The 27,561-nt window shown below is 49.5% G+C and overlaps 1 protein-coding gene across 5 annotated transcripts in view; it reads left to right on the forward strand.

Annotated features, from left to right (window-relative positions):
• The window catches only part of KSR2 (kinase suppressor of ras 2), a 387,277-nt gene that overhangs the window by 335,594 nt on the left and 24,122 nt on the right, over window positions 1-27,561 (forward strand). The gene's annotated exons all lie outside the window — the stretch shown is intronic.

A 27,561-nucleotide genomic window follows, 5' to 3' on the forward strand; every position in this document is an offset into this window, starting at 1 on the left:
TTTTAAACTCTGGAAGTTACTGCCCTGTTGTGCTGAGACTGGCCACAGCCGCGGGGTTCTCGGTATGGCCTGTGCTGCCAGAGGTCAAGTAGGAGCTCTCTGCTTCCTAAACTTCACTCGTCAATAAGATCCCAAATGTGTAAAGCTTGCGTCTTGGCAGGTACCGTAGCAGGACCTGGGGGCTCAGGGAAGAACTGATGTGTCTTAATGTCTTCCCTGTGATGCAAAGCCCCCTTGAGTCCATTTAGAAGACCTTGGTGATCGGCAGAAGCTGTGTTATTGTCTGTCACCATTGATGATGCCGATGGTGAGTTGACTGGAGCCCACATGTCAGGAAGAGCCTGGAAAGGATGGGAGATCTCGGCGTGGCCCTTCAACTCTCCTTAAACCAGGGTGAACACGGTGGTTCTCAACTCTGCACAGGGCAGGGGCGGCTCTCCAGTAATCAGCCCACGTCACACTCAGGGGCTGAGGTGCTCTGATTAGGTGAGTGTTTCAATAAGCTTTTGCTGAGTGACAGAACTTCGTGGTTTCTCTCTGTTCTGGGGACAGTGTTTCTGTGCTGAGCCAGGCTCAGTTGCTGGGCTCTTGGCTATGTCTGTGGTCACCTGGCAGGTCGGATTGAGGGCTGGTCAGTCTTGGATGCCCTCAGTCCCGTGTCTGCGGGTTGGCAGGCTGTCAGCTCAGGTGCCTTGGTTCTCCTCCCCGCGGCCTCTCACCCCCCAACAGGCTAGCTCAGACTCATTCCCATGGTGGTCTCAGGGCTCCAAGTACAGCAAGAGGTCAAGCCCTGATGGACAAGTGCCTTTCACTCCTCTGGTTGTGTTTCATTGGCTAAGTCCATTGGCCAAAGCAAGTCATGTGGACAACCTCCATTCAAGGCAAGGAGAAAGACGTTACCTCTGGATGGGCAGATTCGCAGGGTGACACTGCAAGGGCATGGATGCAGGGAGAGGGACAGTCTGTGGCCATTTTTACAACCTACCATCGCAAAACCATTAACACCTTTCTTATCCAGTGAGTATCATCTTCATCAGCCGTCAAGCAATAGCCCTTCCCCTGGGGTGCAGAAGTCTGGTTAGAAGGTGGTTTTTTCCCCACCCCTGGCCTTCTACCCACTCTCCCACCAGTCTGTTACCCCAGATTTCTCTCTGGTCAGCTCCTCACCTTTTGACCTGCTAACATCTCTTTTTCACATCCCCCAATTAGAAATCTGAAATCCACGATCTCCTTTCCTTTGCCTGGCCCTTCTAAGGACCTCCTGCCTCCTGCCCTCTGACTTTTCCAGTATTATCATGGAGCCCAGGTCCCCAAGCCCCCCTCCTCCCTTTCCCAAAGGCTGGCTCATTGGAAGTGGACGGATTGAGTTAGCAGCCATCCTTGAAACACGAGTGGTCATTATGAAAATGTGTCACTCCTCCTGCAAGCCAGCTGCATTTTCGGCCCCTTTTCTATTATGTACGAAACTCAGCGTCCCCCTCCCCAAGCACTATAACTGCCTGGAGATTTCACAAATAGCACAGCCTTTTCCTGGCACCGTGATAAAGACTCTGCAGCTTTGGGACATGTAATTGGTCTCTGAAGTGTTTTAGTATTTTGTGTGAAGAAGCCAGATGAGCCCCAAAGAAGTGGCATTTATTCCATACTATTGTGTCATTATATATTTATCCTAGGGAGGGGCTCTGTGCCTCCCTCTCTCCCATTCAGCACTGTCCACTTGTTGGCCATCCACGTCTCTTATCTGAACGTTCAGTTTGAAACCAAATATTTGAGTAATTTGATTAATCACGTGCATTCGCACAATTGGCTGGCAGAGGTCGATGGTTGGCTGATAATCAACCAACTGGAACAATTTTTGGACCTTGGATTTATCTTACAGAGAACATAAGACCAGATAATTACCTGGCATATTCCAGATAAATTCACAATGGCGTGTTCTAGCCAATTACTTAGTAATTATTGTTGAAGTTAACAAGTATTTCTAAGATTAGCTTCCTTGTAAAGTAGTGTGTATGGCTCTTGGAGAATGAGTAATAACCAACTAGTTACCCAATTGCTATATCCACAAATGCAATTAGCAGCAGAATTGCTAAATTGTTTCACAACTGGGTCATTATGGGATTATTGCAAAGCTATCGACAGCCTGCACCATTGCTCATTTTAAAAACTCCAAATGGAATTTGAAAGCCAGTAAAGATAGAGTTGAATGAAAGCGTCTCTCATCCTTCTGTCTTGCTGTGGAGTTTCCTAGGCCTCAGTTCCCCCATCTGTAAAATGGGCAGGTAGAAGTGGATATTTGAGGCAGGGTCCTTCCAACTCTAACGAAATTCTTTGGTTCTCTGAGAACGGGCGTGTTTGAGAAGCAGCCTGCCACGGCTCTGGACCAGTGCGGTCCAACCGGACCTCCTGCTTCCGAGCCACCAAAGAGAGGAAGGTCAGTAACATGTGGATTCCTGGGTCTACCTGTGTTAGGGTCCTTAGACTGTCATAACAATCAGCACAAACTTGGTGGCTTAAAATGTCCCAGATCTAGTCTCTTACAGTTCTGCAGGTCAGAAGTCTGGAGCAGGCTCACTGGGCTAAAACCAAGTCAGAGCTGTGTTCTTTCTAGAAGCTCCAGAGGAGAACCCCTTTCCTTGCCTCTTCCAGCTTCTAGAGCTGCATTCCTTGGCTGGTGGCCCTTCCCACATCTTCAAAGCCAACAGTTTAGCATCTTGCTTCATTGCCGCAACTCCCTCTTATAAGGATACTTGTGATGGCCTTTAGGACCCACCCAGAAAATCCGCGGTCATCTCGCATTTCGAGATGCTTAACTCAATCACATCTGCAAAGTCCCTTTTGCCATCTTCGGTAACGTTCACAGTTTCCAGGGATTGGGACCTGGCTATCCTTGGGGGCCATTTTTCAGTCTACCCACATCACCCTCGACCTAGTGAGTCAAGTCTGTTCGTAGGTGAAACCTTTTAACCAAGCTCCCCAGCCCATTCTAATCCAACCGATATTTGGGAACCATGCCCTAGAGAATATCGCCAGGGAGACCTGTTATGTGCTCAGCATTGATGCCAGATCTGTCCAGCTGGTATGAAAGGAAATGGAAACAGGGAAGTTTCCTGTGGAAAATAGGACAGAATTACAAAATATGAGGATCTCAGTGGGTGGTAATTTGTTATTTATCTGGTGATGGGCATACGGGCCAGCCTACCTTAGCCTGGTGCCAGGGAGACAAAGACAAAGCAGAGCTGAAATGGATGTCTCTGAATGGGCTTCGTTAGGGAGCAATGACACCACCGAACCTATCCCTTCCATGTTACAGAGGCGGAAACTGGGACCAGGAGAGGAAAGTGGGGCCATTACAAGAGCACAGGTCTCTATCGATACACTTCATCCTCCAACAGCTTGAAAACCCCATCTTCCCCAGTGCTTGCCATTCATCCATCCATCCATTCATTCATTCATTCAACAGATGTTTAGTAAACACTTATGAAGTCCCAGGCACGTTGCTGGATGCTAGGGGACGATGGTGAGCCAGACAGACATGGACCTTGTTCTCAGAGTGCTGTCATTCTAGTCCGGGGTGGGTGGGGGGAGCGCGTGGGCAGAGTAGTACTAAAGTAGTAATTAGATCATTTGCGTAGGTCCCTCCCTGTGCGTTGACGCAAACAGAACAGAGAGATGTGCTTAAGAGGGACTTGGGTGTTGGGGTCATTTTAGGTAGGGGGAGCCAGGCAGCCTCTCTGAAGAAATGATACTTGGGCAGGGACCTGAATGCCAGGAGCCAGCTGTGCACATGTGGGGGCAGGGCACACCCAGGAGATGCAAAGGCCCAGGGGTAGGAATGAGCAGGGAGTGTTTGTGGATGTGAAAGAAAACTGTGGTGGCAGAACCACAGGCAGGGCAAAAGGGTAGAAGATGAGGGTAGAGAAGCTGGCAGGAGCTTTCCAGGGGAGGGGAAAGGCTCTCAGTCCTGGTTGTGTTGGGGGGGACTTTTAAAACAATCCAACGCCTGGCTCTTCCCCTACCGTAGTCCCTCACTGGGGCCGGATGATTCATTTACAGGGGCTGTCCTGTGCACTGTAGGATGTTTAGCAGCATCCCTGCCCTTACCCACTATGTTCTAATACTAGTTGTCCTAGTTGGGACAACCAGAAGTGTCTTCAGATATTGCCAGATGTCCCCAGGGGGCAGAGTTGCCCCAGTTGAGAACCCCTGTCCTAGAGTCTCTAACTGTCTGGCTGGGGCTCGGACCTGGTACCAAACCTGGCAGGTGGCTCCACCAGGCAGCCAGGAGGCCCTCTGAGCCCCTCAAGCCTGGTGAGAGGTCTGGGTTTTCGCTGAGGGCAGCAGGCAGCCGCTGGAGGGTTGTGGGAGGGGGTAGGACCTGGTGTCTTTGAGGGCAAAACTTGGGGAACCTCCAAAATAAAGGCTGGGGACCCAAGGGGAGGATTTTGATGGCTGCAGAGGCAACAGCGGTTCAAGGAAATGTCAGTGTGTCTGCCCTAATTTCCCATCGGGATCAAAGAGCTGATGACTTCGGTGGAATGAGCATCGTTGCTCCCGTCCCATCCCCTGCCCTTGGCCAGACCGGAAAGGCTGTGTTATGAAGACCACCCATCGTGGTTGCTGTTTTGACAGGAGAGGAGGGTCTACACCAGCCGACACCCTTGTCGCCTCCGAGGCAGAGTCTAGGGAGGGAGAGGCCGCCCCATTCTTCCCACAAGGTTTATCCCAGTGTCCCAGTGCCCTCGTTAGCTTCTGCTCCAGCCCTCCCTCGGGAGAGGAAGGCACAGAGAGCTCAGGGCCAAGCAGAGACCGGGGTTCCATCAGGTGGTTCCTCTTTTAAAGCTGAAACAGGCAAAGCTGAGCCTCATTGCTGAACCCATTTCCCTGGTCGAGGGAAAACATTTATCTCATGCTGATAAATGCCAAGCCCCAAAATGAGCCAAACAAAGCAACCGATTCCACCAACCTTCAGCAAGGGCTTTGCTTCGGGCCAGGCCGGGTGATGTTCTCCCATTTATCGCTGTGCCCATTTTACAGATGGGAACACTGAGGTCAGGGAGGCAAAGGGGGCCCTTCCCCACGTCATAGAACAAGTAACTGGCAGAACCTGGAATGGAGCAAATGGACATCTGAATGTCAGTCTAGCCTGTTCCTTCTTTGCCACGGAGGCCTCGGCCAGGTCAAGGGGAATGGGCTCGACTCGTGAGCAGTAGCATGTCACGGAGTTCGTCACCTTTGACGGCATCAGAATCATCTGGGGGACCTGGTCACAATACAAGGCCCGGGCCCCATCTGTCTCTTTTATTACGTCCCAGAGGATTCGCTGCTCCACAGTTTGAGAACCGCCAGCTTACTAAACTGAACTTTATTTTTTGTGGCTTTGAGTCTGTGTTGATGTGCTTCTGCAATGCCCTGTAGATTCCTGGGGGCCCAGGACACGCACACAGCTCCTCCATCTACCCCTAAGCCACACACCAACTCTCTTCCCTCTCGTTCTCTCTCCCACCCTCCTTCTCCCACAAAAACACACACCTTCTCTTTCCGTGCAAAAGACTCATTTCATTAATATTAGCAGCTCACCAAGTTTGCCTAGAAGTTTCCCAGAAGCCCTCACCCCAAACCCCCAAATGTTTTTCTAGAAGCCCCTGATTATTTAAATCTCTGCTTCATGGTGCCGACCCCTGACTAGCTTCACCTGGGAACTTGCTAGAATGCAAATTCTTCCGCCTTCCCCCATCAGAGGCGCTGGGGGGTGGCCCAGGTTCTATGTTTTAGGAAGTCCTGCAGGAGATTCTGATGACACGCAAGCTCAGGCCCCGGCTTTAAAGAAAGCTCTTCCTACTTGCTACTCTGAGCGAGCAGACTTTCCCACCGCCAGGAGCTTCCTGCACACCTCGGAAACCTCTAGGCAGAGCAACTCTGCCTAGAAGCAGGGGGAGGTGAGCAGCTGAGTTCAAAATGAGCGAGGGCCTGGACTGTCCCATTGTGAGAGCCAGCGGGGGCCCCAGAGCCGCCTCGTAGCTTCGGTGCTGACCGAGCTCACTCACGTGGCCTCCACAGGTGTTTCTCGGCCGGGCTGAGTGCCAGGCTGCATGCTGTTTGTTCAAACACAGTTCCTATGGTTTCTTCAAGGACTTGACATTCCCGTCGAACAGACAGACAGTAGCAAGTTAAACAGACAATTAAGTAAGATAATCCAAGGTTTGTGTTAAGTGCTGTGAAGGCCACACACAGGGGGACAGGTCAGAGTGACCAGAGGGCAGCTCTGAGGAGCAGCCCAGAAGAGGTGTCTAAGGGGAGGTGACATTTGAGCTGAGACCTAATGAGGAGGAGGAGACAGTCCTGCAAAGAGGCAGAGAAAGAACAGCACAGGCAGGGACTCAGCAGGTGCAAAGGCCCTGAGGTGGGAATGAAATGGGTGGGTTTGAGGACCAGAAGGAAGTGGATGAGTGACAGCAGGGTGGCAGGAAACAGGCTGCAGGGCTCAAAAGTGCAGACAATGGCATGGAGTTTATCCTAGTGCAGTGGGAAGCCAGTGAAGAATGTTAAACAGGAGCTGCTCACACCACTCTGGAAGTTTCCTGTTGGCCTCACGGCTGCCTCTTTTGCTCAGCTGGCTGGTTCTTGTGTCAAGACTCATTTGGTTGGTGGCCAGCCCGGTGGTGCAGCAGTTAAGTTTGCACATTCCTCTTCCGCGGCCTGGGGTTCACCAGTTCAGATCCCGGGTGTGGACCTATGCACTGCTTATCAAGCCATGCTGTGGCAGCATCCCACGTATAAAGTAGAGGAAGATGGGCACAGATGTTAGCTCAGGGCCAGTCTTCCTCAGTGAAAAGAGGAGGATTGGCAGCAGATGTTAGCTCAGAGTTAATCGTCCTCAAAAAAAACCTCATTTGGTTGAGCACAGTGATGGCATCCACCAAGGCCAGCCCTGAAGGACACAGCAGAGGAATCGGGGCTCTCGGGTGTCCTGGCTGTTGGTCTGACATTTCCACCTGTGTGGGGCTCCCAGGAAAGATGTTGAATGGTTCCTCTGCCTTTGGGACCACAGTGAACTTCATCAAGATGCTTTCCCAGGGGTGAGAGTAGGAGGGAGTGGGACCTGAGGGGCGTTCCATAAATGTCTGGTTGTGATAGAGGGGCTTTACGCCCCGGGAAAGAGAAGGAGGGAAGGGCAGGATTTGCTCACTGCTCTCAGGAAGATTTTTTTTTTACTTCTCATTTGGCGTGTGTCCTCAGTCCCTTCGCTGGGCCCCTGGAGTCCAAATGCAATTTCGCAGGCATGCAAGGTCAACAGTATTGCTCGCCTGCACGCGACATCCCGCCCTCACCCACCTCCTGGGGATGAGGTGGTCCTGGAATCTCCTGGGACCTCATTTGCACAGCATTTTAAACCTGGTAAATATCAGGAGCTACTTAGTAGATTCTTTCTTTCCAACTCCGAATCGGTTCCTGTTTTTCGTGCTTTCAAATATAATAGCACCGAGCTACCATCTTTGACAGACAAATGGAGGACCCTGCCTTCTGCTAGGATGGTAACTCGATGCCACAATGAGATCTCGACGTGCTTTTTCTGTAACTCTGTACTCCGGGGCTTTCTGATTTTTCTTTTTCCTTCGGGCCAGTTTGATTGTCCTAAATATAACATATAAGACTTGGGGGGCCTGAGCACATGAAGATTCCATCCCCCAACATCCAGTGGAATCGGCTTCCTTTTATGTGCAAAAAGCTGAATTGCTTTCCCTTTATAAAGCACAGCTGAAAAGGTTTTTGTCTGTGGCTGCCTTTAATTGTGCTGGAATGTGAAGAACCCCGGGACTTTTGTGAACGAAGCGCTATAAATGTACTGCATCGTTATCATCATTATTATTAGCATCATCCCATGTACATTGCATAGGCCTTTTGGTAAACAATTGTATGACCAGCAGAGCACTTGCATGGATGAAGACTTTACCACTGGCCACCCCTTTTCTGGAATCTCAAAGATTCTACATTAGCACGTGTGACACCCGTCATCCCTTGAAACATAACTTTTGTGTCTTATTACACAAGTGGTAACTCATTTGTTATAGAAAATGCAGATCAGCAAAAAGAAGAAAATGCAATTCACCCATAAGGTCTCCAGCCAGAGAGAATCACCTTAACGTTTTGGTGAACATCCTTCCAGGCGGTTTTCTCAGGATGTATGCAAACTCACAGTTTGTGTTGGTCAGGGTAACAGTAGCTGCTGTAACAAATAAGCCTTAAAATATTAAGTGGCTTAACACTGTAGAAGTCCGTGTCTTGCTCACATGATAGTCCAAGATGGGTGTTTCTGGATGGTAGATGGCTTTCCTTCATGGGTGGAGGGATCCAAGACCAATCCCTTCTTTTGGATCCATCCCTAGGGCTCAGAGTCTTCTGCTTCTAGCTGGGGAAAGAGGGACAAGTATGGAGGGTCATGTGGGAGGTTTAGAAGTGGTGCACATTATTCCACTCATGTGTCATGGGCTGCACAGTGCCCTGACCACACCTGACCGCAAGGGAGGCTGAGAAATAGCAACTGTATTCCCAGGAGGAAAATCATGTGGGTTTTGTGAAAAGCCAGCAGCTCTGTGCTGCTCACACATTTGTGGATAGCTCTCCTTCTCCCACTGAAGATAGACTCACCCAGCAATCCTGTTTTGTGGCTTGTATTTTCATTAAACAATGTATGAATGAACACTCCCTTTTTTGGATTTGGGTCTATTGCAAATTTCTCTGCTCCTGTTTGCCTCAGTTTCCTCCTCTATACAATGGGATAACATCGATCTCCCTTGCAAGATCATGATAAGAATTAGAGATCGGATATGGAAAGGCTAGAGCATAATGTCTTCTGTGGCTGGCGGTGCTTGATGCCTTGTATCTCGCAGTTGCTATAGTAATAATGATGATATTCTAACAACAACAATAATGGCAATAATGATAATGATAGCAGCTATTAGAAGGAGTATATTTCCTCCCAGGTGCCAAAGCATCCTTGGCACTACAAACAGCAGGTGTTTTGTGTTTATTAGAGTATCAAATGATACGAGGGGACGGCTGTGGTTTGGCTACTTGGATCTGTGTCCCAGCTCTGCTCCTGGCTTGCACCTTGGCCAAGTGACTTAACCTCTCTCCCCTTTGAGCCTTCCAGGAGGAGATGTTGAGTCGGGAGCTGGATATACTAGTCTCAAGCTCAGATGAAATGTTGGCTGGAAATAACCGTGTGTGAGTCATCTGTGTATAAGCAGTGATTGAAGCTGTGGGCTTCAATGGAAGCTGAGGGCATCCAGGGAAGAGAGGGAGGTCACCCGAGGACAGAGCCTGGAGCACCCCTAGCATCGAGTGGCCTGGTGGGAAGGGTCACCCTGCACAGGGGACTGAGAAGAAGCAGGCAGGCAGTAGAGGCAACCAGAAGCCCGTGGAGTCCTGAGGCCAATCCAGAGTGGCCCCCAGCACACGACTCCCGCGACTTGAGTCCTTCCCATGATGTCACTGAGTTTTATCTTCGTTAGGGCATTTCTCACTGTCAGATAATTCTTCTGTTCCTCAATTTGTTTGCTTGCTTGTTGTCTCTCTGCCCTCTGTCCCTTCCCCCACCTTAGAATAGAAGCCCCAGGAAAGTGGGACCTTGGCTATTTGACTCATCTCTGTCTCCACAGCCCCTAAAAGATCAGGTCCTCCTTAAATACTTGTTGAATGAGTGAATAACAGTCTCCAGAAATACTCACCTGCATTAGCACATCCTGCTCCTCCAGGCAAGTGTAGCAGCGAACAATGAATGGTACTGTTTGCTTAGAATCACTGAGAATCGAGTGGGACAGAAGGAAAATATAGTACAAACTGGGGTGGGGGGGGCGGGGGGGGGTGGTTAGAGCATGTGGGAGAATTGACGGTGATGGAAAGAAAAAAGAAGCCAATTATGTGATGTAAGTCATAATAATACGATAAAGAGGCTGAGTGGTTTGGGGGCATTTGCCCCAAACACGCATCATGTGTAAGGTGCCAGCTGTGGTGCTGGAAATGAAGGAGGAGGCACGGTCTCTGCCCCTGCGGGGCTCACAGACGGGTAACTAGATGATTCTCAAATGGTGTCATAATCTCTGCAATAGGATCGGAAAAGCTTACAGGGACCCAGAGCCCCCTCTTTATCCAATCAAGGAATTGGCCAGATGGACAAGAAGGTATGGCATTTCTAATAGAGTGAATACCATGTGCAAAGGGCTGGAGGTGGGAGGGAGCAAGACTGGAGAGCGAGGAGCAGCCAAGAGTCAGGAGCTGGAATATAGGATCCGTATGGGGATAACAAGGGATAAGAAGCTGGAGATGAGCTTAAAGGACCTTGTGAGCCAAGCTAAGGAATTTGAACTTTCTCCTAAAGACACGGGGGAGCCACCCAGTGATTTAATCAGAGGAGAGATAACGGTCTGATTTGCATTTTAGAAAGACCACTTTGGGGCAATCCCTTTTCTTAGGAGAACTCGCAGCAGGATTGTTGGTGTGTTTCCTTCCTGGAGGAATGGTGTGGACAGTTAGGGTTGATCCTAATCAGACATCAGTGGGAACAAATGCACGTTTGAATGCCCTGGGTTCTGAAACGCATTTGGTATGCTGCCCTAGGGGAAAAGGAGCAGCGAGCTGGTAGTCCTTTGGAAACAAAGGCATTTTCAACAGCTTTCACTATTTACCCAAGTTAAAAATAGCCAGCTGCTCTCCCATGTTTTGAAGACAAATGTGGGCAACATCAGGTCCTTAACGTGTGTTCCAGAAACCAGAGGCACAGTGTCCTCAGCCTCGCTGGCAGGCGGTGGTTACAGGAAGATTCAGGAGCACAGGAAGCACCTCGTGATGGGAGGCGAGATTGTAATTAAAAGCTGGTTCCCTGCAGTCTGATCAACCTGCATGCAAATACTGGCTTTTCTGTCCTTTGAATCATTAGGTACCATTCAATTCCCAGTTATAGACAAGGAAATGGAGAGATGAAGCAATGTGCCTAAGGTCATCAAGCTAGGAAGAGGCAGAATTTGAACCCAAGACTGTCCCATTTAGACGCAAGTCCATATCAAACCCTCCTCTTGTCATCTTTCCCTTCCCAGCCGTACCTAAGTCCCTCCTTCTTTTTAATGCTCCACTGACCTCTTAGAATGCTCCATGGCTGGATCCTCTCCCCTGGGGAAGGCCAAGGCTGACCCACCTCCAAGTCAGACTCATTGTCCAACCACCAAGCTCTCCTGGCTTGGGACTTGTTGAGTTGGCCGCAGGTGCCAGCTGAAACCCTGGCGTCCATCCCTTTCCCTCCCTCTCCTTGTGGCCGACTCCAGGATGGGGGGAGTTGGGCGGGAGTGGCAAGTGTCAGATCGGGGTGTTTTCACTGCTCTGGGGACTTGCTGGCCTGGGGTCTAGTTTGATGTATTCCCAACTCGGCTTCAGTTGCTTGGGCAGTGCCCAACTTCAGCTTTGTCCCTGCCTGATCATGTTTAAGATAATTAAGCCCATAAATCAAATAATAAATAGATATTGACTCTTTGTCATGGAGGATATCAGAATTGATTGACCACTGGGAAAACTGCTCTCCTCAATCAATGGGGAGCCGGGGGATAAATAGATCTTGATAATGACTGGCAAGAGGAAAATCAATAGCTATATTAATGTATGCATTGGGAGCATATATCTTCGAACGTGAAATAAGAGTTTGTTTTGGCAGAAAAGGGGAACGAGAGAGGTAGGAAGGACAGACAGAGAGAGACTAACCATATCCCAAGACCCAAGCACCGTATCTGGCACAGTGTAGATGCTCGCTGATTTTTGGTGGATTTCAGAAATCCAAGGAGAGATTTGCTTTAAAGAGAAACTGTATTTCGTGTTTACTTTTTCCATTCTCTGGATGTCCGAGGGCCCAGAACCCCCTCTGCCCATGGGCTACATTGTTCTGGAAATGTCCTTCCAATGTCACTGGAAGGAAAGAGAAAGAAAGGATCGGATATGATGGAGAAGTGGGGAGGGGCGGAGGGGGAGACCTCGTTGCTTAGGTGCCTGCAAAGCTCTCTGAGAAGGAGACTGCAGAACCACGTCAGGTTCAGGGAGCAAAATCAAGAGAGTTGAGTTGGCGTGTTGAGTGCGAGGTGCCCATGCGCCTTCCAAGGGGTGATGTTAAAGAGGCATGTAAATATATCATTGTTCAGAGATGAGTTCTATACTAGAGAGAGAAGATGGGGAGCCACGGCCCGGGGAAAGGGCCTGGGGCAGTGTTTCTCGAACTTGACGGTGCATCAGAATCCCCTTGAAGGCTTGTGCAAACACAGACTGTTGGGCTCCACCCCCAGAGTTTCAGATTCAGTCCTCGTGGATGGGGGTCTGAGAAGTCGTGTTTGTAACGGGTGCCCAGCTGATGCTGATGTGGGAACCTCACTTTGAGAACCAGTGGCCCTGGGAGAAAAGACCAAAGTGAGAAGACAGAGCATTCCTGTAAGGAAGGCTGAAAATAGGGGCCAGAGAACTGGAGGAAAACCAGGAGAATGTGTTGTCCCTGCAGCCCGGGGCAGACAGTGCTTCCCCAGGGGGAGCGGTCAGCAGTTTCAGAAGCTGGTGTTGAAAGAACAGGCAAGATGCAAGAAAAAGTGTCCCTCGGAACTCTTGCAGCCTTAACAGTTCATTGGCCTGTGGTTTTATACCTATTTGCAGACTTCCCTATTCACCTGCCTGGTGACATTTGACCCCACCCCAGTGACAACCCCCCTTGTGATCCTAGGTTAGGGCGAGGGTTCAGGTGGGAATGCAGCGCTGCACCCTCTGAACCACAAGTATGGTGGGACAGTTTCAGAGATGCTCGTGACAGTCATCAGAGGGGTCTGAGGCACAGCTGGAAGATCCATTCGCAGGAAGTGTTCGCAGCAGGAAAGAGCTGAAATTCATCACAATGGCTGTGTGGAGTCGCCGAGGCTGGAAATGAATCGACTCCCAGGAGACGGTTTCTCTGGGCACGGCACAGTGTGTATTGTTTTCAAACCTAATCGTTGATGTTCAGCCACCACTCTCCTTTAAAAATAAGGAGAGGAAGTTGGTTGCTTGGTTGAATCATTTTTAATATGAAAGAGGGCTTTGTTGTGAAACGGCTCTCTGAATATTGATTAAGGGGGACGTATTTGGTGAATATGTACTACGTGCTGTGTTCTGTGCTAAAGACTTTGCAGATATTGCGTCATTTAATTGTTGTCCCCGTTTTACAGATAAGGAAGCTGGGACTTAGGGAAATGAGGTGGCTTGTGCAAAGACACACAGCTGGTCTGAGCCGGGGCTGGGGTGTAACTTTGCGCCCCTGACCTCAGAGTTTAAGCCTTACCTCCACTGGACTGGACTGTGTCACCCTAAAGACGGAATGAACTCTTCATTTGAATGTTCTTTTTGGCCATTCTCCAAGGCCACCCAGATGAGTTTCATAGATCATTGTCTTGGTCTGGCTACTTCTGTTATCCTTGGGTACAGAGAAAATTTATGAGACTTTCCCCCTGTGTAGAAATTTTAAACTGAAAAAAAAAAAAAAATCTGACCTGTCAGAGTCGAGCTGCTGTGTGTCCTTCAGTGTCTGGCCTTGTGGGTCATCAGGAAATATGAGCTGATGGTCAGCAGAATAGCCTGTGGGGAAATGTTTGGTTTACCAGTTGTCTGGATCTGACTAATTGAATTTTGGTGCAGATTTGCCAACACTAGTTTTTTTTTTTTGTATTGCTCGTCATTTAGCCTTTCTGAGCCTCAGTTTCTGCATCTGCGCAATGGAGATGATGATTGTCCCTACCTTGTGGGATTGTTGTGAGGGTTGCATTCATGCATGTAAGGCACTGAGAACAGAGCCTGGGCAGATCGGGTGCCGGAAGGCATCAGTATTCATTGTTGTTGCCGCCACAGAACCTTGGTGTTCTCATCTGTAAAATGGGAATGACAGGGTATATTTCCATGGGTGGCTAGAACAAGCCAATGGAATGACAAAGCTGAAAACTCTTCAGGAAGTGACCAAGGCTAGAGAAATGTGGGATAATTTAAAATCCTATCAGAATAATAATAGCAGATAGTTTATGAAGCCTTGACTGCATGTCTGGTGTTGTTCTAAGCCTTTGACTTTTCCCAGGTGCCAGCTGAGGTTGGCACTTTTGTGCTGGCGGAGCTGGGTTTTGAATTCACGGCTGGTGTTGTCACAGCAGGTATCTGTAAGCGCTTTATTGGTGAAGAGAACTGTCCCGTGAATTGGCGGGTGGCAGTGACTCAAGTTTCATGTTGGGACTGCAACTGAGGGGACCCGCAATCAGTCCCCTGTTCTTGGGGGACCACTGAAGCCCTTCAGCGGCCTCTGGGGCTGTGACCGTCCCCGTGCTGTGACTGACTGACTGCCAAGGAGCAGGGCTCCCTCTCCCCAGCCCTCCTGTCATCTTCTCGCTTTGACAGAAACACAGTCTTGGGGCTGAGAAGTTGCTCTCGCCTTTAATCAAAAGGTCTGTCTCCGAGTCCTCTTCAAAAGAGGATTCCGTTTCTTCTAGGTGTTAAAAGACCCAGAGGAGCGCCAAGCAGGGACAGATCGAGTTATCTTCAAAGGCAAGGAAGGGGTCCCAACCGTCTTCAGAATTTCCCCAAGGAGGCCAGTCCCTCCCAGGAAGCTATTGGCACAGCCCTTTGGGACTCGGAGGCGCAGATCAAGGACTCTCGGTGGACTTGTCTGGAAGTGTCTGTAGACCAGTGGGCTCTGTCGTTGCTTCTCAGTCACCCGGGTGTGATCTCTCTCCGAGCGTCAAGGGCTGCCTTTGACAGTTTCTCAAAACCGAACGTGCTGCGCTGCAGCCACGGATGGTTCTTCTTTCTTGTGAATAAGCCGCGGGTTCTCAGGCTCAGCCGGCCTGCAGCCCTTCCTTCTGCAGGAGCGCTGCCCTCTCTGGCCTCGCTGCTCTCTTTCTCCCTCTCCTGCTTTCCGCTTTGGTGCTGGCACATCCCTGGGGCTTATCTCACCACCCCGCTACAGAGTTAGAGATGAAAAACTGGTGCTGTCCATGGCCTCTGGAGGGACGGGCCTTCCATCAGGTGCTGAAAACGTCCAGGAACGGGCGTGTAAGGAGGAAGGAGCCAAGAGTTCAAGAAGTTCCGCTGCCGCTGTGACCTTAGACAAGCCTTTTACCTTTCTAGCTCGCAGTTTCCGTGTTTGTGAAAGGATTATAACATTACCTACTTCATCCTTCACTGGGTCATTTACCTCCTTGTCTGGGCCTGGTTGGCCTAAGCTGAACCCTTAGGAGTGAATGACCACTCATCCATCCATCTTCTCAACCATCCAACCATCCATCTTCTCATCCATCCAACCATCCATTGTCTCATCAATTCATCCATCCACCTTATAATCCCACCTGCCTCACAGACCCGTCTATCCACCCACCCATCCATCCACCTCCAACCCCCCCACATTCGCCCACCTCACTTCCACCCACCTCTCCCTCCCTCCACCTATCCAACATTCACCCACCCACCTATTCATCCCTCCATCCATCCACCCACCCGTCTGTCCTTCCCATTCATCCATCCATCCATCCATCCAACATTTACCTACTCAACTACCCATCCCTCCATTCATCAGTTCACCCTCCCACCCTTCCACCTATCCATTCATGCACCCATCCTCCACTCCTTTAACGAACTAGCCATCTAGCCATTCAGCAAATAGTTATTGAGAGCCTGCTCTCAATCGGGCACAGCCAGGTGCTAGGAATGAACATTTGGGACTTTTCTTCTGGGACATGGTGGAGTCAGACAGTGTGTCATAATTAAAGCCAAATCCTTGAGGCAACGCAAGATGGCAGGGTAGGGTGGGGAGGCTGTGGTCAGAGTACTAGTATCACTGGGTTAGAACCAGCAACACATAAGTCTACAGACGCATCCATAGATGGGAATTTCAGCAGACGGCACATCTGTGGGAATGAACGGTGGGTCACATACTCAGATCTGAAAAGAAAACAGACCACCCAAATGAAGAACCAGGAGCAAGGCTAAAAGAATCAGATTCGTCTTTGCCTCTGTGTTTTCTCCCCTTGGTTCTAATTTTTGTGGAACTCCATGCTGGTGAGCATGGAAGCTGGTAATGAATGGAGGGGGAGAGGGTGGGCGGAGGGTGGTCTTGGGCAGTGAGGGTGGCAGGAGGAGACACCAATTTAATAGGCAGTAAGGTAGCTTAGCACATTTTCCAAGGGTTGAATGTAGGGTAGGGGCTGCAGACCAGAAGTCAGGGCTGTTTCGCTGCCTCCTTTACACCCCATTAACTCCCAACTCATAATAATTTATCAGCGGCAGGCTGGAGTTTACTTATTCATTATTTATAGAGAAAGTGTTTGCTAAGCAAATCAGTGGTTCAAACAAGATTGTAAGGGGGGAGGTTTAACCCACTCAAGAAAGCCAACCAAGCAAGAGACTCGCACATTTGTTGTCTGCAGGCAGATGGAGCTGCTGGTGACAGACAGACACCCACCGGCCTTAATGGTCCTGCCTTGCAACTCGCAAAACCGCCACTTCATCTTCAAACGGTCTCTGAGGAACACGTCTCGTGCTCTCTCCTGCCCCATGCAGTCCACCCTGGTCAGTTGGCTCTATGTTGCCACTTCGTAATTGCAGTAAAAACCTTTGGTCATCCCTACTAAGGATATCTTTTGGGGTCAAGTGTCAAAACCAGGTCCCTTGAACTCCTTCCCTTGTGCAATGAATGGCCATGGTTTTCTTTAAGCGTCTCAGACATCTCTGGTCCTTTCACTTAAGGAAGTCCTCTTGGATTTGGAGTTGGGACAGCTGGTTTCCCGTCTTGGTGCTGGATACCCTCAGGCAAGTCTTTTGGGCTCTGCGATCCTCAGCTTCCTCGTCTGTGGAATGGGCACACGGCTCCCTCTCGCACAGAGCTGTTTAAAGTGGTCGATTAGACCAGGAAGGAGAAAGTGTTTATGTAAACAGAAAAATTCAATACAGACGTGAGGAGGCAGATACTTTTTCAGATGGGTTTCAATGAAAGTGAGAGATTTTTTTTTTTCCTTCATTGAATCAAAATGAGTGGTTTCAGCTTTTCCAGTAGTTCTGAACCTTGGCTCAACATTAGGATTACTGGGGGAGCTTTTTAATCCTGAGCGATGCCTGGGCCCCACCTTCCACCCCCAAAAGATCCTGATGCAGTTGAGCTGGGGTGGGGCCTGTGTGTCACTTTGTTTCAGCTCTCCAGGTAATTCTGTCCTGGAGCCAGGAGTCCCAGAATGGGCTACGTCAGGCTTCTCTTTCCTTCTCTCAGTATCAGAAGAGCATCGTGACAGGACCCTGGAATCTTACAGACCCTGGTGTGGCACTGCCTCTCTCACTTCCTGACTGCCGTGTTGATGCCTGGAACCAAATTAGAGCAGTGCACGTGAGGAGTGCCAGGGAAACGTGGCTGTAGTTTTAGCCATGGTATTATTCTTGGAAGCCTGCCCAGATTCGAAGCTTCTCTCCACCACATGTCTGTGTGTCCTTGGGCAAGTTACTTACCCACTCTGGGCCCCCATTTCCCTCCTCTGTACAATGAGGATAACACAGTACCCACCTCACGGTGCTGTCATTGAGAATTAAGTGATGTAAAATATGCAGATGCTTAGAAAAAGCACAGGGCACATCTAAATATTAGCTGTTGTTATTGCTAACATTATCATTAATACGTTCTTAATCACTTGTTTATTTTGAGTTTTCTCCCTCGACTAAAGTGTAAGCTCCTGAGGGGAGAAGTTTTATTTACCTCTATTACCTGGAACTGTACCTGGCACTGTAGTCGGTGCTCAGGAAATTCTTGACTGACTGAGTGAGTGAATAAATGAGTGAATATTAGCTTGCAGGTGGCACACGTCTCTTAGAACACAGTGGAGTTTGGCTGCCCCACCACAGCGCGTGTCTCTGTCAGCTTTGAGGAGACTTGTAAACCCAGCCCTGGCCAAGACTTTGCCTGCCTTATCTGTCTGTCTGTCTGAAGACAGACTTTCCTTACCCATCCTTCAGAAGAAGTGCTGCTTCTCCGAGCCCCCCTGCATCACCCAGACGGGAAGCCTGGCAGTCATTCTTCCCTGGATTTGGGCACTGCCCTGGCCGTCATTTTCGTGTCGCTCAGGTGATCACCTCTGTGAAAGCTGTACTCTTGGCACGTCTGCATGGGCCCCAGAAGTCACTTACCCAAGAGAACAACTGCCTCGTTGTCCCCAGCAGCAATTTCGGGCTCCCTTCCCGCTGAGCTTGAGGGCGGAGGGTTGCGTTAAGAGGCCGGCGTGGGGGAAGGCAGGGACCGGGTCTGTGGGGCGGGGGGCTCCATCGTTCTGCCAGGGAGACTCCTGCACGGCTTTTGTCAGGGTGGGGGCATGGCGGGTAATGTGATTCCTTTCTCCAGTCGCAGAGTTCCTTCCTCTGCTGTGTGGAGAGCAGATTGGAGGGAGGGAAGCCAGGAGTGAGAAGACCACCGAGAGGCCGTGGGGGTTCATCCTACAGGGGGCCGCTTAGAACTTCCTGACGGCAGTGGAGGTCTGCCTAGAGCCCCCGGTGCCCCGATGATCTCCATGATACCGAGGCCGTGTCTAAACGGGCCCCTGGCTGGTGCTTTCCCCTTTTTCTTCTCTCCCCCTCTGCTGGAAGCCCCTGTCTCCAGCTGCCCTGTCCCCAGGCAGCAGGCTCTGCTCCCTCCTCTGCAGCCATCCTGGTATTTGTGGCCTGAGTTGGACATGTGTGCTTACACATCTGCCTCCTCCATTGGACTGAAGTTCCAGGAGGTCGCAGACTGTCTCATTGAACTGTGTGCCCCCCCACCAGAGCCTAGCACTGAGCCTGGGACACAGGAGACAGTCACCCTGTCTGTTGTATGAATTCCTGCCTTCCGTGGTTACTTAGGGGGAGAAAGAAAGTGAACATGTGTATTCCTGTTATCCTTAAGATGAATAGCCGCATTTTCCTTAGCCCTCTCGGGGAGCCAGGCGCAACAGTAAGCACCTTAGGTCTGTTAGCTAACTTAATTTTCAACACCGTGATGTAGGTTCATTAAACCCAGCTTATGGATGAAAAAACTGAGGCTCAGAAAGGTAAAGCAATGTGTGGCGTTGGAGCCGGCATTCACACCTGGGCGTTTCCTGGATTCTCAGGAGGATGGTATTATCACCTTTATTTTGCAGATAGCGAAACTGAGGCACAGAGAGATTAGATAATGTCCCTGGCTTTCTCAACTAGGAAGTGCCTGAGCCTGTGTTTTCCTCTGAAGCCCGTGAGCTCTCTCCCAGCCTCTCCCCAGCTTCCACTCTTGCAGGAGAAAATTCAAGGTCCGCTTCTCCGCTTTTCTCCTGGAAAGGCCCCCCGGCCCGGGCTCTCTTCTCCCCTCCCCTGTGTATGGTCTTTGAAGCTGTACTGGGGCGCGCAGTCAGGCTTGTGGACAACACAGGGCTGTTCTCACACCAAGAGGATGGGGTTTCTGAATCTCTGAAGCAGACAGATCCTCATGCACACACCAAAGAGGGCTAGAAATCGCAACCTGAAATGAACAACTCAGAAAAAACATATCTATCAATGTTTGCTAAGTGGGAAAAGAGGCCATATTGGCTAGGGAGAGAAATGTCATTTTCAGGCTGCCAAAAAGACTGTCAACATATGCTATGGAGAACCAATAAAATCCATAGTCTAATTCTTCTGGGCTGTCGAGTTGAGATAATTTATGAAACTGCATCTGAGAGCCTTGACATTTAGTTCCTAATTTTGATAGAGATGATGTTTTGTTGGCCCAATATAGTGGCTCGTGTATCAACTTTGAGGGCTCCTTCCCAGTCACAGATGCTCAAAACCTGTGTCCGCTGTCAAAATTTTCAAAAGTGGCTTTGTTGATAATTCACGTATCCGTTCAATTGCTAGTCCATTCGTTCATCCACCCATCCAACACGGACAGGAGACTCAGCAATCATTGTACCAGGTCGGGAGGGTCGAAAGAGGTGTGTGCAGGGTACGAAGAGAACTCATGGAGAAATGAGATGGCTATTTCCTGAACTATGAGACATTTTGGAAGAAATGGAGAATGGAGGACGGATGTTCTTGATGGAGGGGACAGTATAGACAAAAGAAAGTGGGAGAAAGAAGATGCCACATTTGGAGAAGAACCAGTAGTTCACTTGGGTTGGAACAAATGGTGCCAACAGGGGGGTGTACAGTGGGCACCGAAGTGTGAGGCCTCTTGACCCTCAGGGATGAGTAATTATAGTAATGCATGGATAGTTTTTGAGTCTTACTGTGTGCCAGGCACTGTGCTGAGCATGTTATTCATTTTTGCTTTACATTGTTGAATGCGCACAGCACCCTGAGAAGTGAATATGATAATTTGTCACCACTTTATAGAGAAGGCTGTATCTTTGTCCATTTTGGGGCAGCTATAACAAAATACCATAGGCTGAGTTGCTTATAAACAGCAGACGTTGATTTTTCACTGTTCTGGAGGCTGAGACGTCCAAGATCAAAGTGCTGGCAGATTCAGTGTCTGGGGAGAGCCCACTTTTTGGTTCATAGACAGCTGTCTTATCACTGTCCCCTCACATGGGGGAAGAGGCAAGGGAGCTCTCTGGGGTGCCTTTTATAAGGGCACTAATCCCATTCATGAGGGCTCCACTCTCATGTCCTAAGCACCTCCCAAAGGCCCACCTCCTAATACCATCCCACGGGGATTGGGTTTCAACGTAGGAATTTGAGGGGGCACAAATGTTCTTTATATAGCAGGCTCCAAGAATGTTTGTACTTGCCCAGGGTTCCCTGGGTGTAAGCAACAGAAGCACAACTCAGCTTGAGCAGGAGGCTGGAGTGTTCTGATGAAAAACACAAAGACCTGGAAGCGGAAGGACTAGGTTCTGGTCTTGCGGTGGTAGGGGCGGCATCTACCACATGCTGGTCCTGGGGTTTGGGTTAAACCTTGAACTTCCATTTCCTCCATGTACAAGGGAGCCGACTATCCCCACCCGCCCACAGTGTGGCTGAAATAATGTGGTGGAGAGGACAGCGTAAGGACAGACACGAGGTCAGCATTCTGGTCCTGAGCTGTGTAGCATGAATGGGCTGGCTGGTCCTAACTTTTCTTATATCCATCCCAGCCCCAGGCCTGGGCACGCCCTCCCACAGACGTCCCCAGAGCATCCCCAAGCACATGGAACTTGGATGTCGAGGTGGCTGGGCCTTTGCTTGTTAAGATCCCTGCATCTTTGCCCTCGAAGCTTTGTAGGTAGAAGCTAGAGTGCCTATGGGATCTAAGGAGGCCTGGGAGGGCAAGATTACCCCGGGTGAACATTGGGAAGGAACGCTCTTGGTGCCCTGGAGTTAAGAGCTTAGGGGAAAACAAGAACCCCAAATGAACTTAGGGGAAGATTTTTGCCCATCTCTGAGAAATTGGCACAAACTTACATTTTGTTCCTGCACCTTCTAAATTGGGTTTTGGAGAATGACAGGACTTTCAGTTGAAACAGATTACCAAGGTGAGCCTTCGTGACTAATGGAAATACTCGTAATAGGATTACATGGAGTTTTCATCTTTCCCACGAAGATGCACGATTGTCACATGACAACCTTTCGGGACACAGGACCTGTGTTTTTAATCTCTCTGGACATTTATTTTCTGTTTTTAAATGATTGAGAGGTGAGGTCACATCCCTGGGGTGACTTGCTTTCTATCTGTGAGAAGCAGGAGAAAGCTATTAACAAAAACATGAAATTGAATCTCACCGAGCAGATTCCCTTTCAGCTCTGGTCCTTGTCAACCACTGTGCTGCCCAGTTGTGTACAAATGGAGGTGTCTTTGGGCATTGGGGAGAGAGCCACACTCCTTCAGCAAAGGAAAATGCAACTCCCATCCCAGAAACTTTGGTTTCCCTGGTGACGTTTACTGTAGAGATTTGACCCCAGACAGAGTATCTTATTTTCATATATTTTGCTATTGTCCCTTTCTCTCTCCATTCTCTTCTTATGACCTCACTTAGTTTGTACTTTGAGGTCTACCAATTAACCAGTAGCCTATATTTATTGAGTGCTTTCTTTGTTCCAGGCACTAATCTCTTTATATGTTCTAGCAGTCAGGGTAGGATAGGCTTCTGCTGCAGAGACAAAGAACCCACGAATCTCTGTGGCTTACTCAGAGTTTATTCCTCATAGAAAGTTGGCTGTGGGTTGGACAATCCTCCAGGGCAGCTGTCTTCCATGCAGCTGCTCAGGGATCCAGGATAGTCCAGTCTTGTGGCTCTACCGGATTATCACGGGGCCTCCATGGTCACAGTGGCACAAGAGAGACAGACTGGAGATTCTGCAGTGGCCTTTTCAGTACCCCAGCCAGGAAGTGGCAGGAGTCACTCTCATTGGCCAGAACCAGTCATGTGGGGCTGCATCGCTGCAGAGAGACTGGGAAGTGTGGTCTCCCGTGGGCCTGGGAGGGAGTAATAGGGAGCAGAATTTGGTGACCCCATCGTGTTGTCTCTTCCGCACTAGAGTTTTCTAACTGGATCCTCCCAGATCTGTGAGGTAGAGTCTGGCTTGCCCACTTGCATTTATTTTAAGCAACTTGCCCAAAGGCTCATAGCTAAAGGGTATCAGGACTGGATCTGAAACCCAGTTCTGTCCAACCCCAAATTCTGAGCTCTTAACCAGGCGCTCGTGTCTCCCGTAATTTCTCTCTCCTCTCCACTCTTTTTCTCTTTCTACTTGGGAAAGGAGCCAATCCTCCCAGCACACCCTCTGTCTCTAGATTTTTCTTCTTTCCTCTTGGGGTGATAAAATGGTAGTTCATTTCCCTCCTAATGTGCACCCCAGTAATTCTCTCCATCCAGTTTGCCTGAAATCTCCTAGGTGTGCTAGCTTTATCTACAAAGTTTCTGTCTACTGTGCAAAGGACACACCGTTCTTTTCTGTCCGGCTGGCAGAGGCATGGGTGTAGAACCTGGGGCCGTTCCTTCCCTGGCTGACAAGGCTGTGAAATCAGGGGCTTTCCTGTTTCCCAGCCCAGCTCCTCAGCAAATGCAACAGCAAGAGCTGAGTGGGGATTTTTGTGAACTTCCAGTTTTTTTTAAACAACTTTGATGTATGTATACACCATAAAGTCCAATAAATTTAAAATGTACATACAGGTCACTGGTTTTTAGTATACTTATAAAATTGTGCAATTTTCACTAAATCTAATTTTAGAACATTTTATCACCTTGAAACGAAACATTGCATCCGTTAACAGTCACTCCCCACCCCCAGCCTCATCTACACTCAGCCCCTGGCAACCTGAACTTCCAGTTTTCAGACAGAGTCACTGTTTTTATTGGAGCATTTCAAAGGACAGGGTAAATGCAGACACAGGTTGCTTTCTGAGGGGTGCAGTTAGCGTGACTGTCCCCATTGCTGTCCTCGACTCCGGTCACAGAAAACATACCCAGAGACAGACAGACGCATATTTACATGTAAAGACACCTGCACACGCGTGGATGCACATACACATATGCATGCACACGTGTACCACACCCATACACACATACATGTACACAAATTCACTGACACGTATATCAAACACAATGTTCATGTGCACATAAACACAGGCACACAGAGGGAGGCATAGAAACAAGAATGCAGGCATACATATCCGTATGCATGTGTCATGCCTGTGGCTTTTGATCCAGCTGTAGTGACCCTTTGTGTGGTGGCAGCAGGTCAGGTAACTTATCCCCCGGTGGTCCCGTCCAAGCCAGTAGTCCGGAAGGAAGGCATTCTAAAGCAATTTGGGATTTGCCTCACTTGGATGAACATTGGTCCAGCTAATTTCATGCCCAGGAGCCACGTGGGAAGGCTCCGGTAGGGTGGAGGGATTCTGGAGGAGATTGTGGAGCAGAAGAGGCAGGAGACTCAGCAACATGTAGGTTGTATAACGTGGATTCGACATGTTCTCCCATGTTTGAGTCATGGCGTGTCTGGCTCAGGCATGTCCTTCGCTGGCGCCTCCCTCCTGTCTGAGTGGCAGCAGGCAGCTCAGCCCGTCTCCACTGTTATGTAACACAGGCTTGCAGATAAGCTCCCAGCCTGCATTTGTGCTGGCCCCAGTTCTCTTTCCTTTTCCCTCATCAGCTCAACTCAATCCCAAACAGAGCTCTGTCCCTGTGAACTTGCCAGCACTTTCTTGTGTACTGTCTGCCGTGCCCGCCAGACTTGATATCTCCACTCCTAGCTGGGAGCGTTGGCTCAATGGATGGATGGATAGATGGATGGTTGGATGGGATGGATGAATGGATGGATGGACGGATGGATGGGATGGATGGATGGATGGATGGGATGGATGGATGGGTGAGCGAGTAAATGAATGGAAAATCCAATTGGCCTTGACTACACCTAGTTCCCAATGCAGAGGAGAATGGTTCAAATTTGTCAGACTCCTCCTACTTCTAGCAGCCCAATTTCTGTTGACCCACTCCAGTTTCTTAGAACAGAGGCCACAGTCATTTTCTATAAAGAGCCAGACAGTAAGTATTTTCAGCTTTGCCATATAGTCTCTTTGCCATTTTCTCTGTCACAACTATTCTGCCACTGGAGCATGAAAGCATCCATGGACATCATGCAAACAAAGGGTGTGGCTGGGTTCCAATAAAACATTACTTATGGACACAGAAACTTGAATTTCATGTAATTTCACATGTCACAAAATATTACTCTTTTACATTTTTTGACCATTTAAAGGTATAAAAACCATTCTTAGCTCATGGGCTATACAAAAACATGCAATGGGCTGGATTTGGCTCGTGGGCCATAGTTTGCAATCCCCATCTTAGAAGCCTGACCTGTGTGTCTACACTCTTCCAAATTCCCTGCCCACCCCTGCTCTAGAGCAGCATGGACGATGGGCTAACTGGGTGTGTGCTGGGTACCCCAGTGCCAGAGGCCTTCTCAGAAAAGGGGGAGGCAGCGGAAAAGCCAGGGGCTTTGGGCAAACTGAACCCAGGTCCTGCCAAGAAGCATCCTGGGCAAGTCCTCATTCCCTCAAGCCTTTACTTCTTCATTCAAAAAATGGGAGGGTGAAAAGTTCCCCCGCAGGGCTCAGGTGAGGGCAAAATGAGCATGAAGCTCTTCTCAGGAGCTTGTCCCTCAGCCCCTGTTCGTTCCACTTCCCTGAGAGGCCATGGAGCTTGGTGGTTGAGAACAAGATGCAGGTGTCAAATAGACTGAGGGTCGCATGCCAGTTCTGCTTCATATATCCTAGCTGCATGACCTTAGCAAATGACCTCGCCCCTGAGTCTCAGTTTCCCCATCTGTGAAATAGGAATTACACCTCCCTAACAGGGATGAGGTTAGCAGTACAACTAAATGAGATCATTCAGGTAAAACCCTTAGCAGAGCGCTCATGGAAAGGTTCGATGAATCATATTTATTATTAGGGGGCACGTGGCTCTGTGGCTGCAAACACAGATTTAGGATTTAGCCTCCGAGAGGCCTGGGTTTGAGCCAGGCTGTGCTACTCAGAGCACAATGACCTTGGGAAATTCCATCTTCCTCTGCATTTTGGTTCCCCCATCTCTTCCATGAAGGGGGTGGACCTAGTGATCACTAACACTAGTCAACAACCTGAATTCTATATTTCTATACAGCTCTTACACCATGACCAGGTAGGCCACACTCAGGTATATTCCCAGCATGCCCTGGGGAGGCAGGACTCTCCTCTCCCCCTTCCCTTCCCCTCCCCCTCTCTCCATCTCCCTTCACCAAGGATCAGCCCTGACTAATAGGTCTCGAGGCAGCTCAGCCCCCCACGCCGTCTGTCTCCCCTTCTCAGGCACTCTTCCCAGCATCCTCAGCTTCCCCTCTTCACCCTCTTGGGCCCTGAGCCCTGTGGGATAAAGGACGTAGCCATTTTGTGGGCTTACGCGCACCACTCATCTGTCTGCCCTTTCTTCTCTTACCAGCTACACAGTCATTTTTTAAAAAAACAAGCAGTAAACTCTCTCTCATTAGGGATTGAATTTTTCTAGGGAGAGAGTATTCTTGGGGCTTCAAAGTAAGGACCAGTCACTTGCTATGTGGTCAGAACATGCTAACCCCTGCACAGAAGACAGAAGGAGCAAAAAATGCTTCCCACCCTCAGAGTCACAGCCAAGAGCCTTCAAGCAAGGCCGGGCTCCGTGGAGGACGAATTCCGTCCTGACTTTACTTTCTTGTTTCGGTTTGTCGCCAGTGCAATATCTTCCAAACTGTCTATAGAATAAACATGTGTGTCTGGTTTCATTTCAGTCTGACTCAGAGGTGCTTTTCTCCTTTCTTTCTTCTTTTTTTCTCATTTCACAAAAATAACCCATGTTTATTGGAGAAAAATTAGAAAAGAGAGATAAGCAGCAAGAAAAAAAAAAAAACTGGTAAAGCTCCTAATTCCACTCCCTGGAAATAGGCCTGTTAACACCCTGGAGTTGATCCTCTCTGTGGATTTTTAATGCATATAAATTAGGTGGTATGCGTATACATTTTTGAAATGGTAATTCAGTTTACTGTTCAGCTGAAAAAGAATGTGGTTCTCTTCAAGGAGCAGAAAGAACTGATGTGTCGTGATATCCAGCTCTAGGGGACAGGGCCGGTGGTCTGTGTTGTCTTCTGATGCCGCATGGTGCCTGGTGCGAGGAAGACGCTGGAAGCTTCAAGACTAACCTGATCGGCTTTGGCTCATGGTCTACTTCATGTGCTAAGCCAGGAGGGAAAGACCTGTCTTGGCACCAACACAGCTCTCCCAGCTACAGTGGACAATGGGAGGAAGGAAGTCATTCACTCCTCCATTCATCCATTCACTTATCCCAGGAGCATTTCCCGAGCCCAGCCTCCCCTGGCCCAGCCAGCTGCGCTGCCCACTGGGCCGTAGGGATGCCTCCAGAAGCCCTGCAGTCCCTCTCAGACAGTCTAGCCATCTTCAGCCTGCTCTCCTTGTCCCTGGGTGGCAGCTGGGAATTCGCAAATGGACAATGAGGCCAAATATGGACTGGCCCTGAATTTGGAGGGTGAAAGGAAAGGCCCAGACTTGGAAGGTGGCGGGTCTCAGCTGAGTTCGGTGGACAAACAAGGGTTTCCAGAGGTCAGGCCGTCTGAGTTGGGCTCGGCCAGTTCCTGCTTTGTTAAATCATCTTTTCCCATCTTATGAAATCCTGGAAAGATGTGACGATTCGAGACCTGGACTCAAATCCTGACCCTGTCACCTACTGACTGTGCGACCCCGTGTGGTTACTTACCCTTCCTGCGCGTGAATTTCCTCCTTTGTAAAACAGCGCCTCCCGTCTTAGGAAGGCTGGCGCAAGAAGTGCTCAGGTCAGTGCCTTGTGGCGAGGGCTCCGTAAACAGGGACCTTTGTCTTACCTCGTTTCATCTCCAGTGTCCTCTGGACATAGGGATCACACACGTCCTCACACCTATAACCAACATCCCCTGCCCCACTGCACCCCCTCACGGTTCACAAAGCACTGTGAGATCCAAAGATTTCGGGTAACTTGCCCAAGATCACACAGCTAGGAAGGGGCAGAGGTTTATCTCAGGTGG

The sequence above is a fragment of the Equus caballus genome, chromosome 8 (genome assembly GCF_041296265.1).
Source record: "Equus caballus isolate H_3958 breed thoroughbred chromosome 8, TB-T2T, whole genome shotgun sequence".
NCBI lineage: Eukaryota > Metazoa > Chordata > Mammalia > Perissodactyla > Equidae > Equus > Equus caballus.